General features: G+C 38.3%; 1 protein-coding gene across 7 annotated transcripts in view; it reads right to left on the bottom strand.

The window, feature by feature from the left end:
• The window catches only part of LOC101896384 (histone-lysine N-methyltransferase, H3 lysine-79 specific), a 133,367-nt gene extending 116,618 nt beyond the window's left edge, over nt 1–16,749 (bottom strand). For 6 of the 7 annotated variants that reach the window (XM_059123326.1, XM_011292109.3, XM_059123330.1 and 3 more), the window contains exon 1: nt 15,405–16,749. The gene's annotated coding sequence lies outside the window, so the exon portion shown is untranslated. Of the gene's footprint in view, nt 1–15,073; nt 15,243–15,404 lie in introns of those variants that run through there. The other variant, XM_020034985.2, reaches the window with a different exon arrangement.
• Nucleotides 16,750–17,967: the final 1,218 nt, after the last annotated feature.

The following is a 17,967-nucleotide window of genomic DNA, read 5'->3' as shown; positions in this document are numbered from 1 at the left end:
TTGATTTGCATTTGTTCCCGTACAAAATTCAATTGACGCAAAGAATGTTGCCTGCGGACAAGCCTCGTCGATTGGAACGGGCCCGAAGAGTCATGGGTCCGTCGAATATGGGCAACCCTGTGAAGTACTCATAAGGAACTTCTTGTGATAATTTTCAGACAATTCCATTGAAAATGTGGCTAATATCATCAAAATCGGTGAGGGGTACCGTTATATGGGGGGCTATACGATATCGATAGCCCATCTTCGAGCTTGACCTGCCTAATTCGTTTTGACTGTAGCGGGATTACAACAGACGAACGAGCGGACAGGGCTAAATCGTCTTAGAATTTTATGCTGATCAAGGAGGTCAGGTCAGGCTTTGTGTTAAAATCGACATTTAAAGTCCATCGAAGGGACTTCCATAGATAGAGGGCTATATTTTTCTCGTAAAATGTCTTCTATCCGCTGTTGTCAAAATTTCGTAAATTTTCTTTAAAATCATTTTTTTCCCTTTCCTCTCTCAATTCCGTCATTATCTGTTATCTTTGCGTTGCTTTCTTAACTCTAAATATGGAGTTATTTTTAAAAGTTGCCTTCCATGGCCGTGTCTGCTGACTTCTACGACTTCTAGTCCCAACAACTCCCACCTACCCCCTCACCACCCTCTTGACTTAATGACTGTTGTGGTTTTAGCCCGTCATCGTACAAATGGCGGATATGTTTCGTTTGTTTGTTGTTGTTGTTTTTTTGCATTTTGGCAACATGTTTTCAGTTTTCTTGTGTTCTTAACTTATTTGGGTGTTTAGCTTCTAAAAATCCCAAAAAATCAGCAGCAGCAACAACAACTACAACATCAGTACAAAAAGCAATTATCAAATGAGAGTGAATGTGTGTTTGGACCCAACCAAGCCAAACCAGCCAGCCAGCCAGCCAGCCAGCCATCTAAGAAGTCAAAGAAGCGGAGTAGAATGTGGAGGAGGTGAGAGGAAACACGACGTCAGCCAGTGCATGCAGCAAAGTGTGCGTCATTCTTTAGCTATTCATTCCATTTGAGTTGCTTTGCTTTGCTAGCCAGCAGGCCAAGCTAAAACGTTTAAACCGTTCAATTTGTTTGTGTTGTTTTTATTTTTTTTGAAATCAGTGTGTTTGTCCGTGTCTCTGTGTGTGTGAGTTTGTTTTTGAAGCGAGTTGAAGTTCATTCAACTGTCAGAAACAACAACCATCAAAAAAACAAAATTTTCGTTGGTATTTTTAATTTTTACAATTTTCAAAGAAATTTAAATATGAAATTTTAAAGTGGAGACTTTTGTTGTTGTTGTTGTTGTTGTTGTCTTTTCTTTTTGAAATCATTGACTTTGGCCGAATTTGTGTTTGGATGAGAAAATTTTAATGATGATATTTAGTTTCCATTTTTATACCCTCCACCATAGCATGGAGGGTATATTATGTTTGTCAGTCCGGTTGTAACACCTCGAAATATACATTTGAGACCCCATAAAATTTATAGCCTAAGACAGAAAATTGTCCGTGCAGGTCTACGACCTCGTATAGTCCCCATATAACGGTAACTCCCGATTTTCGGTATTTTGTTAATTTTAGCGACATTATTCACCGGATTTGTTTCAAATTTGGTATTTGAAGTTCGTAATGGATACTACAGCCTAAGACAGAAAATTGTCTTTACAGGTCCACGTCTTCGTATAGCCCCCATATAACAGTACCTCTCGATATTCGGTATTTTGATGATTTTAGTGACATTTTTCACCGGAATTGTTTCAAATTTGGTATTTGAAGTTCGAAATGGATACTACAGCCTAAGACAGAAAATTTTGCAGGTCTACGCCTTCGTATAGCCCCCATATAACGTTACCTCCCGATATTGGGTATTTTGGTGATTTCAGCGACATTATTCACCGGAATTGTTTCAAATTTGGTATTTGAAGTTCGAAATGGATACTACAGCCTAAGAAAGAAAATTGTCTGTACAGGTCCACGTCTTCGTATAGCCCCCATATAACAGCACCTCCCGTTATTCGGTATTTTGATGACTTTAGCGACATTATTCACCGGAATTGTTTCAAATTTGGTATTCGAAGTTCGTAATGAACATTACAGCCTAAGACAGAAAATTGTCTGTGCAGGTCCACGTCTTCGTATAGCCCCCATATAACAGTACCTCCCGATTTTCGGTATTTTGATGATTTTATCGACATTATTCGCCGGAATTGTTTCAAAATTTGTATTTGAAGTTCGAAATAGATACTACTGCCTATGACAGAAAATTGTCGGTGCAGGTCCACGTCTTCGTATAGTCCCCATATAAGGGTACCTCCCCATATTCGGTATTTTGATGATTTTAGCTACATTATTTACCGGAACTATTTCAAATTTGGTATTTGAAGTTCGAAATGGATACTACAGCCTAGGACAGAAAATTGTCTGTGCAGGTCCACGTCTTCGTATAGCCCCCCATAAAAATGGTACCTTCCGATATTCGGTATTTTGATGATTTTAGCGACATTATTTACCGGAACTATTTCAAACTTGGTATTTGAAGTTCGTAATGGATACTACTGCCTATGACAGAAAATTGTCTGTGTAGGCCCACGTCTTCGTATAGCCCCCATATGACGGTACCTCCCGATACTCGGTATTTTGATGATTTTAGCGACATTATTCTTCGGAATTGTTTCAAAATTGGTATTTGAAATTCGAAATGGATACTACTGCCTATGACAGAAAATTGTCCGGGCAGGTTTACGCCTTCGTATAGCCCCCATAAAAATGGTACCTCCCGATATTCGGTATTTTGATGATTTTAGCTACATTATTACTGATTTTTTTTAAATTTCGCATTTGAATATTGTAATGGCTTATGACAGACGTTACCTTTGCAGGACCATCATATAACAGCTACATTCGGTATTTTTAAGAATTTAACAGAATTTTTGAGATTTGCCAAATTCGTTCCAAATGGTGGAGGTTATTCAAAGTTCGGCCCGGCCGAACTTACAGCTTTTTTACTCGTTTAGAGTATCAATGGGGAATTGGTTTCACCATTTTTTTAGTAAAATGCCTTCGTGGAGCCCTTGAAGTCCTTTGCATTGGAAATGCCAATTAGAGCTTTGAACTCCATAGAATCCATGTAGAATGCTTGAAGAAGTGCTGCCTATTCAGCAGAAATTCAGAAAAAATATTTATTTGAATGTAACTCATTACGAAACATTAACCAAAAGCGTGGAGTTCTGTCCGTTCGTCTGGCCATTTTTGTAAATAAAATGCAGTTGGCATTTATTATCCGATTGAGCTGAAATTTTCCAAACAATATTCGATTGACCCAAGGACGTACCCTATTGAAATTGGTGAGAATAGGTTCAAATATATATAGATATAGCTCCCATATATATGTTCAACCGATTTCGTGTTAATTGTGCACCAAATGGCCAACATCAGTCCAAATAACCTGCATTTTGGAACTTCCGACCGAATTCAGTCTAGAAGCAAGTACATCAAATTTGAAAATCGGGTAGTTATAGCTATAACTCCCATATATAAGTTTCATACGATTTGGGGTTTTAAGTTCCTCACATGCATAATATGCACTCCACAACAATGATCTTTGGTACCAGATATCAAATACAGCACAGAAATACCTCAGACAAATTTTATCGAGATCGGATCAGATTTGGATATAGCTTCCATATATACAGGGTGAGATAAAAAACTGCAAACAACTTCAGACTGCTGTCATTTTTGAATCACTCGTCCGACAGCTGTTACAATTTTTCCAGTGACAGTTCATTATATTGTTTACAAGCGTACAAAAACATTTTGGTGAGAATTTTCCAGAAAAAAAATTATTCCGGATGGAATTCAAGCGTGATAGTGTGATCTCTTTATATTTGGCTGGAAAACCACAAGTGGCTATCGTTAGAGCACTCAAGCATTTAAATGTGAATAAATCTTTTGTGTCTCGTACCATCGCACGTTGCCGTGATACTGGTAGCGTAGCCCGACGTCAAGGAAGTGGACGGAAGAAAAACAGCAACATCAGCAGAAATGTTTCGAAAAGTAAAGAAGCGACTTGATCGAAAACCGCGTCGCAGGTGGCCACAAAAAATGGCTCGTGAGCTGAACATATCGCAATATTCCATTCGGCAAATATTGAAAAATGAGTTCGGGGTAAAGCCAGTGAAATTCCAAAAAATGCAAGAACTTACACCGCAATAGAGAGAAAATAGACTCAAAAGAGCCAAAGAGATGCTTCGCTTGGCCGAAAGTGGTGTACTGCTGAATTTGGATTTCTCCTCTCCGATGAGAAAATATTCGTTGTCCAGCAGTTTGTAAACCAAACAAAATGATCGTGTTTACTTGCCAAAGAGGTCAGCTGAAAATGTGCACCTTCGGTTGGCCACCAGAACTCAAGCGCCGGCCATGATAATGGTGTGGGCCGCCATAACCGCCGATGGTCGCTCTCCGCTTGTATTAATCTTCCATGGAATCATGGACATACCGCGTTTGAAGCGTCAGTCCAAGCAGATTTTTACCATGAACCAATACACGCCACGCGAAATAGTTGAAATTTACATTCAACAGAAGAAGTCAATTGTGAAAACTCAACGTGCTTTTAAAGCATTAAAAAAATGTGAGAAGTGAGAATATCGCTGCCGTACGAGTCAGTGTTGAGAGGTCCCCAAGAACAACCCAAAAACGCCGTTCTCGGCAGTTGAGCATGGCTTGGTCCACTTTACAACGGATTATTCGCATTGATTTGCATTTGTTCCCGTACAAAATTCAATTGACGCAAAGAATGTTGCCTGCGGACAAGCCTCGTCGATTGGAATGGGCCCAAAGAGTCATGGGTCCGTCGAATATGGGCAACCCTGTATTTTGGAAAGCAAGGTTGGCACTGAAAAATACAGGAGTGTCAATCACCTCAAGCAAGCGCTTCGCCAGGAATGGGACAAAATACCGTTGAGCAACATTCGGGCAGCGCGAGACGTTTTCATTGGGCGTTTGAAGGCCATAATTCGTGCCAAAGGTGACCAATTCGAACAAATCAGAACTTATTCTAAAATTTGATGCTATTTCTGACATTTTTTGCTTTCATTCCATAAAATTAAAAAAAGAAACAAGTTAAAATGCAGTAAGTTTTCGCCGTGCCGAGCTTTGAATACCCTCTACCATTTGGAACGAGTTTGGAAATTTTCAAAAAATAAAATCCTTAAAAAAATTCTAATAAAAAATTTAAAAAGTACCGAATATAGCCGTTATATTGGGGTCTATACGACGTGAACCTACATAGGTATTGTTTGCCATTTGCCATTGCCATATTTAAATTCTAAATCATCAAAATATCGTATATAGGGAGGTACCGTTGTATCGGAGCTGTGTGTGAAGACCTGGACCAGCATAGACAATTTTCTGTCGCAGGCTATAGCATCCATTACTAACGTCAAATACGACATCTCAAACAATTTCGGAGGGTATTGAGCCTAAACTCGTCAAAATACCGAATATACTGATATATGGGGCCTATACGAAGACCTGGGCCTGCATAGGCAATTTTCTGTCACAGACTGTAGTTCCCATTACGAACTCTAAATACGTAATTTGAAACAATTCCGGTGAATAATGTCGCTAAAATCATCAAAATTCCGAATTTTGGGAGGTACAGTTATATGGGTGCTATACGAAGACGTGGACCTGCACAGACAATTTTCTGTCTTAGGCTGTAGTATCCATTTCGAACTTCAAATACCAAATGTGAAACAATTCCGCTGAATAATGTCGCTAAAATCATCAAAATACCGAATATCGGGGGGTATCGTTATATGGGGGCTATATGAAAACGTGGACCTACATGGCCAATTTACGAACTTAAACTGCCTACTGGAAAAATAAACACGTGTGCAAAATGTTAGCCTTCTATCTCAATTCGTTCGAAAGATAGCGTGATTACAACAGACAGACAGACGGACATGGCTAAATCGACTTAGAAATGTAAAAATTATGGCGTTTGACTTTTTTGCAGTCCTTTTTATCTCACCTTGTAGTGGTGTAGGGTATCATATAGTCGAGCCCGCCCGACTTTTGACCTTTCCTTACTGGTTATTAAAGCGATTTGTTCAAAGAAATTTAATTTAATTCTGAAATTGTTGCCTTAGATTATTTAGCCCTCATGTTTGGGTTTAAATCTAATATTAATTTTCTGCTACTGCTGCCTGCCGCTGCAGCTATCTGTTTATCATTTTTATTAAAGCTGGCAAAGACCAAAGCAAATATTGGAGGAAAATGTAGCAAGCAGCCAACAACAACAACAACGAAAAACACCACCACAAGAAAAAAATCCGAAAAGAAATTGCCTCAAAAGATTACAAGAAATAAATTCCGAAAATAATAACCATAAACAAAGTTGAGCTGAGCTGATCTGAGCTATCTACCAGCAGCAGCAACAACAAAGAAATAGAAAAAAAATCCAAAACATTACAACGTTCCTGCTTTGCCAGTGGTGGTGGTGTGTGTGTGTGTGTGTGTGGTGGACGAGAAAAACGAAAAAAGCAACACCAGAGGAACATGAAAAACCCCAACATTAGAGATAGGAAAATTGGATTTTGTGCTGCTGTTGCTGCTGCTGTGGCATGGCATATCTATTCCAAACTCCTGCAGCTTCTACTCCACACCTCCACCAGGCAGTCCTCCCTCCCGGCCGAAGGAAATTTATAACTTGAATGTTTGCATGAAAAAGGCGAAGAAGCAGAAACAACAGAAAAAATAACAACAGCATGAAAAGTAACGCACGAATGCGCAAGTACCCACCAAGGCTCTGCTGCCGCGGATGGTGGCAACAGCAGCGACAGTTCCATCTCGCCGTTAGGCTAACAACAACCAACATCAGCTACCACCACTCCACCACATTTGGCTGCAATGGAAGTAACACGGCGTCTATGAACTATGGTCGGATGGATAGATAGTCGGACAGACAGACAGACAAACGGACGATTGGAGAGACGTTTCGTTGGTCTATAAGTTTTGTCTATTGTATCTATGGCTGGCTAGATGTTGCTGCTATTGCCCCATTGCCCGGTTGTTGTTTGTGCCGTTGTTTTTTTTCTTGTTGTTGCTATTGTTGTTGTTAGTAATGGCGGCCCAAACACACACAGACACACCGACACATTCGCCCAACAATTTCTGTGTTGAAACTTTAATGCAGTTGAAAGACGGCGACAACGACGATGGCGTTGTAAAGGAGCCGGGGCCAAATATCTTCAAATGGCTTGAACGACAACAAAAACAAAAAGAAGAAGAGAACAGAGCACCAGCACCAGATGATGATAATGGTATTGTGCGGCCACAGAACACAACAAATAGCTATGCACGAAGATGGAACACGCGTCAAGAGTTGGAAACCACCAAAACAAATTATCCAAATGTGGCTCTTGGAGGCAGATTTTTTTTCTCGGGGGATTTTTTTTTTTGCCAAAGCAAAAAAGGAGTTTGGTAAGAGGTCTTCTATGGACAATAGGAAACTACCAAGTCTTCTTGGGGTTTGGAAGACCTCTATTTCTTCTATGGGCGCTAGAAGACCTCTAGGTCTTCTATGGGCGATAGAAGACCTGCAGCAGCTCTTCTATGGGCGATAGAAGAAGACCTGCAGCAGCTCTTCTATGGGCGATAGAAGAAGACCAGCAGCAGCTCTTCTATGGGCGATAGAAGAAGACCTGCAACAGCTCTTCTATGGGCGATAGAAGAAGACCTGCAGCAGCTCTTCTATGGGCGATAGAAGAAGACCTGCAGCAGCTCTTCTATAGGCGATAGAAGAAGACCTGCAGCAGCTCTTCTATGGGCGATAGAAGAAGACCTGCAGCAGCTCTTCTATGGGCGATAGAAGAAGACCTGCAGCAGCTCTTCTATGGGCGACAATAAAAGACCTGCAGCAGCTCTTCTATGGGCGACAATAGAAGACCTCCAGCTCTTCTATGGGCGACAATAGAAGACCTCGAGCTCTTCTATGGACTATAGAAGACATCGAGCTCTTCTATGGTCGATAGAAGACCAGCAGCTCTTCTATGGACTATAGAAGACATCGAGCTCTTCTATGGTCGATAGAAGACCAGCAGCTCTTCTATGGACGATAGAAGACCAGCAGGTCTTCTATGCGCGATAGAAGACCAGCAGGTCTTCAATGGGCGCTAGAAGACCAGCAGCTCTTCTATGGGCGATAGAAGAGACCAGCAGCTCTTATATGGGCGATAGAAGACCAGCAGCAGCTCTTCTATGGGCGATAGAAGACCCGCAGCAGCACTTCTATAGGCGATAGAAGAGACCAGCAGCTCTTCTTATGGGCGATAGAAGAGACCAGCAGCTCTTCTTATGGACGATAGAAGACCTCCAGGTCTTCTATGGACGATGGAAGACTTCCAGGTCTTCTATGGACGATAGAAGACCTCCAGGTCTTCTATGGACGATAGAAGACCTCCAGGTCTTCTATGGACGATAGAAGACCTCCAGGTCTTCTATGGACGATAGAAGACCTCCAGGTCTTCTATGGACGATAGAAGACCTCCAGGTCTTCTATGGACGATAGAAGACCTCCAGGTCTTCTATGGACGATAGAAGACCTCCAGGTCTTCTATGGACGATAGAAGACCTCCAGGTCTTCTATGGACGATAGAAGACCTCCAGGTCTTCTATGGACGATAGAAGACCTCCAGGTCTTCTATGGACGATAGAAGACCTCCAGGTCTTCTATGGACTATAGAAGACCTCCAGGTCTTCTATGGACTATAGAAGACCTCCAGGTCTTCTATGGACTATAGAAGACCTCCAGGTCTTCTATGGACGATAGAAGACCAGCAGCTCTTCTGTGGACGATAGAAGACCAGCAGCTCTTCTGTGGACGATAGAAGACCAGCAGCTCTTCTGTGGACGATAGAAGACCAGCAGCTCTTCTGTGGACGATAGCTCTTCTATGGACAATAGAAGACCTCGAGCACTTTTACGGACAATAGAAGACCTCCAGGTCGTCTATGAACTATAGAAGACCTCCCGGCCTTCTATGGACGATAGACGACCTCCAGTCATCTATGAGCAATAGAAGACCTCCAGGTCTTCTATGGCCGATAGAAGACTTCCAGGTCTTCTATGGACAATGGAAGACCTGCAGCTCTTCTATAGACAATGGAAGACCTGCAGCTCTTCTATAGACAATGGAAGACCTGCAGCTCTTCTATAGACAATGGAAGACCTGCAGCTCTTCTATAGACAATGGAAGACCTGCAGCTCTTCTATAGACAATGGAAGACCTGCAGCTCTTCTATGGACAATAGAAGACCTCGAGCTCTTCTACGGTCAATAGAGACCTCCGGCTCTTCTATGGACAATAGAAGACCTCGAGCTCTTCTATGGGCGATAGAAGACCTCCAAGTCGTCTATGGACTATAGAAGACCGCCAGGTCGTTTATGGACTATGGAACGTAAAGAAGACCTCCTATATTATTTTAGGAATCCTTGTTTATTTCCTAAAAATGAATTATTTTACCCTGCTGGGTTATTGAACCCCAAAACATAATAAATTACCTGACAAAGGCAATGACTGTTCAATTTTCCCCCCACAAATGACAACAAATCAATTGCTCTGCTCTGCTGTGGGAAAATTGGAAATGATAAATGGTCCCAAGTTCAAGTCATTGGCATTTAGAAAATTATATAAAATATTTACAATTTATTTGCAATGTATTAAAGAAAACAGCGAAAAAAAGCACACCTCCATTTCAAATTCGCAAATTCGTAACGTCCTTAGAAATTGCCTTCAGCTATGACAAACTGACACAAAACATTAGCAGTTATTTGTGAAGCGTATTTCTGTGATTAATGATGTGTTACATCATGTTGAGGACTAGAGCTGGAAAAAAAATAGTTGCCGAACCCAGATAGAAAAAAAATGAGGGTAGGTACTTACATAAGAATCAAGAAAAGGGGCGGAAATTGAAATAGATTTTTATTTTTTACTCTTAGCATTCCTGAATATTCGAATTCGGCAGCTATATGTACACATCAAAAAGAAAACAAGATATTTAAGAAATAACTGGTTTTTCTTCGGTGTCAAAAACTTGACTACAGTTATTTCTGGCATTGAGAATTTAACAATATTCTGTATTTTGGATTATACCCTCAGAATCAGCCCTCATTTGGTATGGCTGAAATAATGTTTTTAAACTCCATGTTTCTTGGAAGCGAAATCCGTTTTATGATAGTTGGGCTCAATTCAGACAAGTCCGTCAATCTATTTATTATCTGGCCGCTGAAATTCAAACTATTGATCGATTTCAATCTATTGTCTTCTATAGGCGATAGAAGACCTTCAGCTCTTATATGGACCATAGAAGAACTCCAGCTCATCTATGGGCGGTAGAATAACTCCAGGTATTCTATGGACAATAAAAGACCTCCAGGTCTGCTATGGAAAATAAAAGACCTCCAGGTCTGCTATGCAAAATAGAAGACCTCCAGGTCCTCTATGGACAATAGAAGACCCCCAGGTCCTCTATGGACAATAGAAGACCTCCAGGTCTTCTATGGACGATAGAAGATCTCCAGGTCTTCTATGGACGATAGAAGATCTCCTGATCTTCTATGGACGATAGAAGACCTCTAGGTCTTCTATGGACAATAGAAGACCTCGAGCTCTTCTTTGGACAATAGGAGACCTCCAGCTCTTCTATGGACAGTAGAAGACCTAAAGTTTGAATTATATCCTCAGAATCAACCCTCATTTGGTATAGCGAAAATAATGGTTTTAGACTCCATGTTTCTTAGGTTGCGAAATCCGTTTTGTGATATTTGGACTCAATTCAGACAAATCCCTCCGTCCATCTGTCTGTTTGTCTGGCCGGCTGAGATTGAAACTATTTTAATCAAAAATTGATCGATTTCGGAAATGGACAATATGGCTGCATGGAAATCAATTAAAAAAAAAAAAACACCAAACTATATCTTGTCTTTCCGCGGAAATGGAAGGGCTACTGTGATCATTGTATTGGCCAAAAAGTAATTCCTTGGTCAAAGTGGGACTCAGTATAAATGTAGAGAAGGCTTTTGACTTTGGAAAACCTTTACATTGCTTTTTGAGCATATATGTCCCATTTAAAGGCCTCTACAGGCCGTCCCGGATCATATGACTATCTAGCTTTGACCAAGCAGTCTAATCTCACTGCTTCTGCTGAAAGTGAAGACCTTCTCTTCAATGTACTTCAGCGGAATTGAATTTTGAATTTTTTTGCAGTGGTAGGTATTTTTAACCTGATTTCGAGAATAACTTTTTTTTTGGGGACGGACCCGAGACCCCAGATTTCCAAGGCCTGGGCTAGACCCGCATCCACTTACCCGACATAGACAATATAGGTATATATAAAAATGCCTATCCATCATGGTAACATGGTGGGTATTAGCGCAAATTGTAGCATTTTGTAATTTTTTTAGACTTTTTCGCGGTTTTATGAAAAATCGATTATTTGACTATAATTTCCTAACCGCTTTAAATAATTCACCATGTGATTGGATTGGTATTTTCATAAACTTTCAAACGATAACTTTATTGTATTTATCGGGTAAGTGGTTACGGGTCTTGAACCCAGACTTTCAGGTCCAAAATATGGGGTCCCGAGTCTGTCCCCCAATTTTTCCGACACCAAAAAAAATACCTACCTCTGGAAAATTTTTCGAAAAAATCTAAGAGTGTTTGCCAAACTAGAGTTGGATACAAAAGTTCTAACTTCTGGTAGAAATTCATCAATTACCACCCAAAAACCGAACAACCGCAAAAATTCCATTTTAATACCCTGTACCATGAAGTAGAGGGAATATAAAAATTGTTATTCAATTTGCAACACATTAAAAAAATCTTCAGATACCATATAAATTGAAATTTTTTAATTATAGTAATTTCCTTTGTTTTTTATCCATGTCTGTCCGTCCGTCCGTCTGTTGAAATGGCGATAGAACCCTTGCTAATGAAAAAGCAGGGTTTTGACATTGAATACTGGCACTGATAATATTCCAAGGAAGTCTGCCATTGAAAATGAAAGAGATCGGTCTGCGTTTAGGTATAGTCCCCCATTTAACAGTACCTCTTGATTCTGGGTATTTTGAAGGCATCTGCCGCAATTTGCTACCAAACTCAGCTGTAATTTGCATTTTATGTTCTCAATGGGAAGATTTACTTACTCCTCACAAAAAATTCAATGTAGGTCTATTTTTTGGTATAGGTCCCTCTAAAAGGGTACCTTCTATTTTCCAGTATTTTAAAGTTTTCAAACACAATCGCCAATAAAATCTGCTGAAATTTGATGTTTCGGATTCTCAATGGGTAATTCCAATAGTTCACAAAAAATATGATGTGTAGGATCACCTTTTGTTGTAGCTCCCATATATAACAATTCCTCCTTATTTTTGATGTCTCGAAAAGATTTCCAGATTTCCAGTGAAGAGGTAGCGATTTTTATTCTTTTTTCGGTGAAGTTTTCTCCTCTGTAGTTTTTTTCAATTCAATACAACATTTCAATGATCTGAACAGAAGCAGATTAAACGGGTTCAAAGACCCCATATTACAGGATTCAGGTAAATTTCTTGACACATGTGGCACCATTTTGGAACGGTTTGAATGTTAACTAAATTTGTGGAACTCCATAATGGTCGCTTTTCCGATTTTTTTCCAAAAACGGTCCCAAAAAATGATTTTTGTGCTATAACTTCCAAACCGATCATGTCGTCGGAGTCGTTTTAGCGATGTCCGTCCTTTCGTCCATCTGTCTGTCTGGTTAGTTGATGCGCACTATAATTCTCGAAAAGGTTATCCGATTTGATCCAAACTTGGTACATCGAATATTATTATCAAACTTAGATACGATTTTGCGCCAACTTTGTAAATTCTAATATTTGCATCAGATCTAGGTCAGGTGCGAAAATGGACTATATCGGTCCACTCCATCAAGTACCTCCCCCACAAAGGGTAAAACTTTGGAATAATTATAGCTCTTATAAATGGTGATGCAAGAGTTCGATTGTCTTCAATTTACATACATCACAATATTTTTATTAACCCAATGTCTGGTGTGAAGATAGAATACATATGTCCATCCCTTCTGGTATATCCCCCACAAAGGGTAAACATTTTTTAATATTCAAGTTCTTAGTTATCTGGATTTTTTTTTCGTTAGGGGTCTTGTTGACTCCTGAAATTTTCACATTCAGGAAATCTATAAAATTAACCTGTTTTCGAAGATGTAGCCTCTTGCAAACATAATATTCTGATTAGAAATATTTCATTTCGCCTTCATTTGCAAAAATTTAATTTGTTTTCAGTATAAGAAAATGCCCGAAGGCCCTGTCCCGCCATAGTAAAATAGTTTTAGATACTTTCAAAACATTTTGCTTGAAAAATCCTATTTTTGTCTGATAGACCCCTTGCAAGATTTGGCTTAACTCTAGTTTAGTACAAACTCTTCAATTTTTTTTTTTTAATTTTTTCCAGTAATAGGTATTTTTACCCGATCCCGGGAAACAATTTTTTTATTGGGGGACAGACCGGGACCCCAGATTTTTTACCCAAAAGTCCGCGTTCAAGACCCGGGCTGGACCCGGATCCACTTACCCGTTTGAAAGCTTATGAAAATACTAATCCAACAAGTGTCACAAGTCCCATGATGGTGTAATTTTTAAGCGGTTCGGAATTTATAGTCTAATTATTGATTTTTTGAACCCAAATTTTTTATAAAACCCCAAAAAAGTCGAAAAAGGGCCCATTATGGGGGTCAACCAAATTGATGCCAAATTAAAGCTGACACTCTTACCTTTCCATGTGGGGTTTAGAAAAAAATATAATTTTTGTGACCACTTTCATATAAGTTCATATCGGATAGGGTATTGAATCTAGATTTTTAGTTCATCAAAAAATACATTTCCGAAAACGGGATAAAAATATCTTTCTCTGAAAAAAAATTAAAAAAAAATCGGAGAATTTCCAAAATTTAGTAAGAAAGTTGGCTTCTAAAACTTTCACAATTATTCAGGAAGTCTATAACATTAACCAGTTTGCGAAGGAAGAAGAAGCCTCTTGCAAACATAAAATTCTAATTGAAAATGTTTCATTTCGCCCTCATTTGCAAAAATTCTATTTGTTTTCAATATCAGAAAAGGCCCGAGAGCCCGGCCCCACCATAATAGATGAATTTTTAAATATTTTCAAAACATTTTGCTTGAAAAATTCTATTTTTGTTTGGCCCTTTACCTCAAAACTTCTATTTTCCACTTTTAGGCCTATAGATCCCTTTCAAAAAATTTCACAAAATTTCTAATTTTTTAAAACTTTTCACGAAATTCTAGTTCCAAAGCACACATTTCTTTGTAAATTTAAACACATAATTTTGCACAATCACTTATCCATTTAATGTAAACAAAATATTTGCACAACACTGTTTGGGCCCCCCATTTAATGGGATGTTTGTATGAAGAAGATGGCAACACTTCTAATTTGACAGACAATTTGCAATGGGAGGGAAACTCCCAAACAATAGATTTTAATTTCTTTGGAAAAGGGGGACTTCACTCACTTTTTTCACAAACATTTAGTTATTTTAATATACAAAGATTACGTTTTTTATTTACTACTTAAAATAGTTTAATTGTTAAACGTTTAACGATTTCTCTTTCAATTTGTTCTCTCTCAAATGCACCACGAAAAGACACAACACACAATACATTTTGCCAGAAACATATTTTGGGTAGTTTTTGTTGGCTTTCATTAAATCTTTAATTTTTTTTTACTTAAAAACCAATTTAAATTTATATTTAATGCATTTGTTACAGTTTCTTTGTTTTGTCTTGGTTTTATGGGTTCTTTTTGTGAGAATACACCTCTTCGAGTTTACAACACCAATAAAATTTCCTTTTTTATTACCAATAAAAATTCTTTTTTTATTATTTATAATCCAAGTGGCGTATGTGTGTATTTTATTTGTTGTTGCTGTTGCTTTGGTCGTCGTTGTCTCAACAATTCACAGTTTTTTTTTTTTTTTTTGTATGGTTCACTCACTTGCCGTTTGTCTCGCCGTTCGTTTTCATCTAATTTTGCTTTGCCATGAAATTCTTATATTTTTTTCTTCTTAATGCTTTTTGTTGCCTGCTTTGTTTGAAACGAAACGCAACGAAAGGAAAAAAAACTTTTATGGATTTTAATATACACACAATTTGATTTTTTGTTTTTTTTTTTTCTTTTTTACATTTTTATAAATTCTTCTTTGCATGACATTTTTGTCAATTGTAGTCCTTTGTTTTGATGCATTTAATTTAATTCCCGTCTATAAGATTTTACCGTTTTAGCCCAACATTATTTTTGGGGTTCATTTGATAATAAAAATACACACCTCTTTTTATGTTGCTCCTCTTCTTCTTCCTTTTTCCTCCTCTTGTATTTCTATTTCTGTTTAATTCTTGTTGGTTGCTTGCTGCTAGTTTGATTGAACACTATTTCTTCTGCTCTTTGCATTGATTCTCTCAGCCTCTTTGATAATATATTTTTGTTGGTGGTTTGCTTTGTTTCGTTCTCACCAAAACCCAACAAATAAAAAACAAGAAGAAAATACTTTTCATGCACTCACTGAACACACTTCACAATACAAAGTCGGCAGCGGCGGCGGCCGTTGAATTCCGTTTGCCCGTCTCCGTCAAGAAAAACATGTACATCACGTACACCAATCATGTTATTATTCTCCCGTGTGCAGTCTCTCTTACGCTCACACACTCTCAGACCCAGTTGTGGGGGGTTCTTGTACTCGAATAAAAAACACACACAACACTGGCTCTCGCTCTCTCTCTCTCTCTATCTATCGCACTGTGGCATTTAATTTCTAAACATCATAAATTTATGCTTCTTCTTTTTCTATTATCTTTGATTTAATTTGGCTTTATTGTTGTAATATATAAAATGAAATGTTGTTGTACTTTCAACTTTGTTTTTTTTTTGCTGTAATCTTCGCTTACACATTCATGTCATGTGTTTTTTTTTTGTTTTATTATTATTTGTATACTTTTTTTTTTTGTTATTCACTTGTTTCTTCTATTCACATCACACAACGCACACGTACATACATCACTACCACCATCATCATCTTCTCCCCTTACACTTCTCATCTTTTATTCAAACATTTGATTATCTTTTCACATTTTTTTTATTTCCATGCTTGTGCTTGGCTGCCTTGCATTGGTTTTTTTCTTCTTCTGATTGTTGGCCCTCCTCGTTGTCGTTTCTCTAACAATTTTTCTTTCTGTGTGTGTGTGTGTGTACGAGTGTGCGGTTTGATTTTTCTTTCTTTCTCTACTTTGTGTGTCTGCTATGCTGCTGCTGCTTCTTCTTCTTTTACTTATTAAATCCACAATATATTACCACATACACTGTACTTTTTGGTATTGGATTTTTTTGTTAAAATAATTATAAAAAAATTTGTAGGGTTTTCGCCTTCTATTCCCCGTTTGTTTAGACGAAAACTTTGCGTTTTTTTTAATTTCTTTTACAATAGTTTGTTGTTTTTGTTTCCATATTAAATTTAGTTGTTCACTTTTTTTGTTGTTGTCGTTCAATGTAATTTAATGATATTTATTGATCGGTTCATTGTTTCAATTGAACTTTTTTTTTCTACTACACCCAGCACAGCATTACGACCACCGTCTAGACTGTCTCGCGTTAAAAAAGGAACTGAAAAAAACCTGAAACTGTCATCCAACATTCACAATGAAAGGGGGGAATGGAAGAATGTGAGAAATTCTGGCGAAACAGAGAATGAGAGAATGTTAAAAAAGAGACTGAAAGGAAGAAGATTCAGTGTCGCATTGCCAACAACGCGGTTGCATTGCCAATGACAAAAGGGAACTAACAACAAAGTGAGTAGGGATACGTAGGTCGACTTTCGACTATTTAATTATTAGACTTTAAATGATGAAAATGTTTAATTTGGAGATACATAAAGCAATTTTCATCGTTCCAATGCATTATAATTCCAAATGGTAAGTTACAGCGATGTTATAAGTTAGACTCTGGTGTGAAATACCTTGTCGGTACAGAACTGCAAGAATGTAAAACTTTTTACTGCTATAAAAAACTATCCCTTTCTGAAAAAATTTGCAAAAATTGAGAAAAGAGCAATTTTTTCTTCTCATAGTAAATAATTTTGGAATTCTATTGAAATTTAAGGTGAGAATAAATAAAACGTTTTTTTTGACTGGCATAAGGCAACGGCTGGCTTCTTCAGAAAAGAACAAAGGAGTGTAGGGCCAAATTCGAAATAAGTTAACTTAAAACTCCTTTGTTCCTATACGAAGAAGCCAACCGGTGTCTTAAGGTGAGAGTACATACACAGCTTGAAGTCTTCGCAGGGCATATTTTGTGACATATTATAAAGGGATGCCAGAGCCGTCATTGCCCTTTATAATTTGACATTTATATACCTGGCCGTGATGCCAAGTTTATTATGTACCCTCACCTTTAGGCCAGTCAAAAAAGCGTTTTATGTATTCTTATCTGTAAATTCATATTTATAGCTTTTGGAGAGACAAATGTGAGTGTTTTTCGGTGAAAAAAGAATAACCATATTCGGAACTCGATATTGTGAAAAATCCGCGGCGTTCCATTAGTTTTTCATGATTTTGTCATAGCATAAAATATTGTGACATGTGTCAATTATGAAGTTAGAAGAGTCTTGCTTCAGGGTTGCGTTTTTTATACCCACAGCCATAAGGATATATAATTTGGTTGCGGTTTTTATACCCACAGCCATATGGATATATAATTTGATACGGACAAAACGTACCTCATCGGAATAACGATTTTAGAACCTAGGTCTCTTGTGACCAAATCCGTTTCAGGGCATTTGTAGTTCATCTAATGATGTCTGTCCGTCTGTCTGTTTCTCTGACTGTTTGGTGCACATGATA

Source organism: Musca domestica, unplaced genomic scaffold, assembly GCF_030504385.1.
Source record: "Musca domestica strain aabys unplaced genomic scaffold, Musca_domestica.polishedcontigs.V.1.1 24, whole genome shotgun sequence".
Classification (NCBI taxonomy): domain Eukaryota; kingdom Metazoa; phylum Arthropoda; class Insecta; order Diptera; family Muscidae; genus Musca; species Musca domestica.
This window is presented reverse-complemented; position numbering and strand designations above follow the sequence as displayed.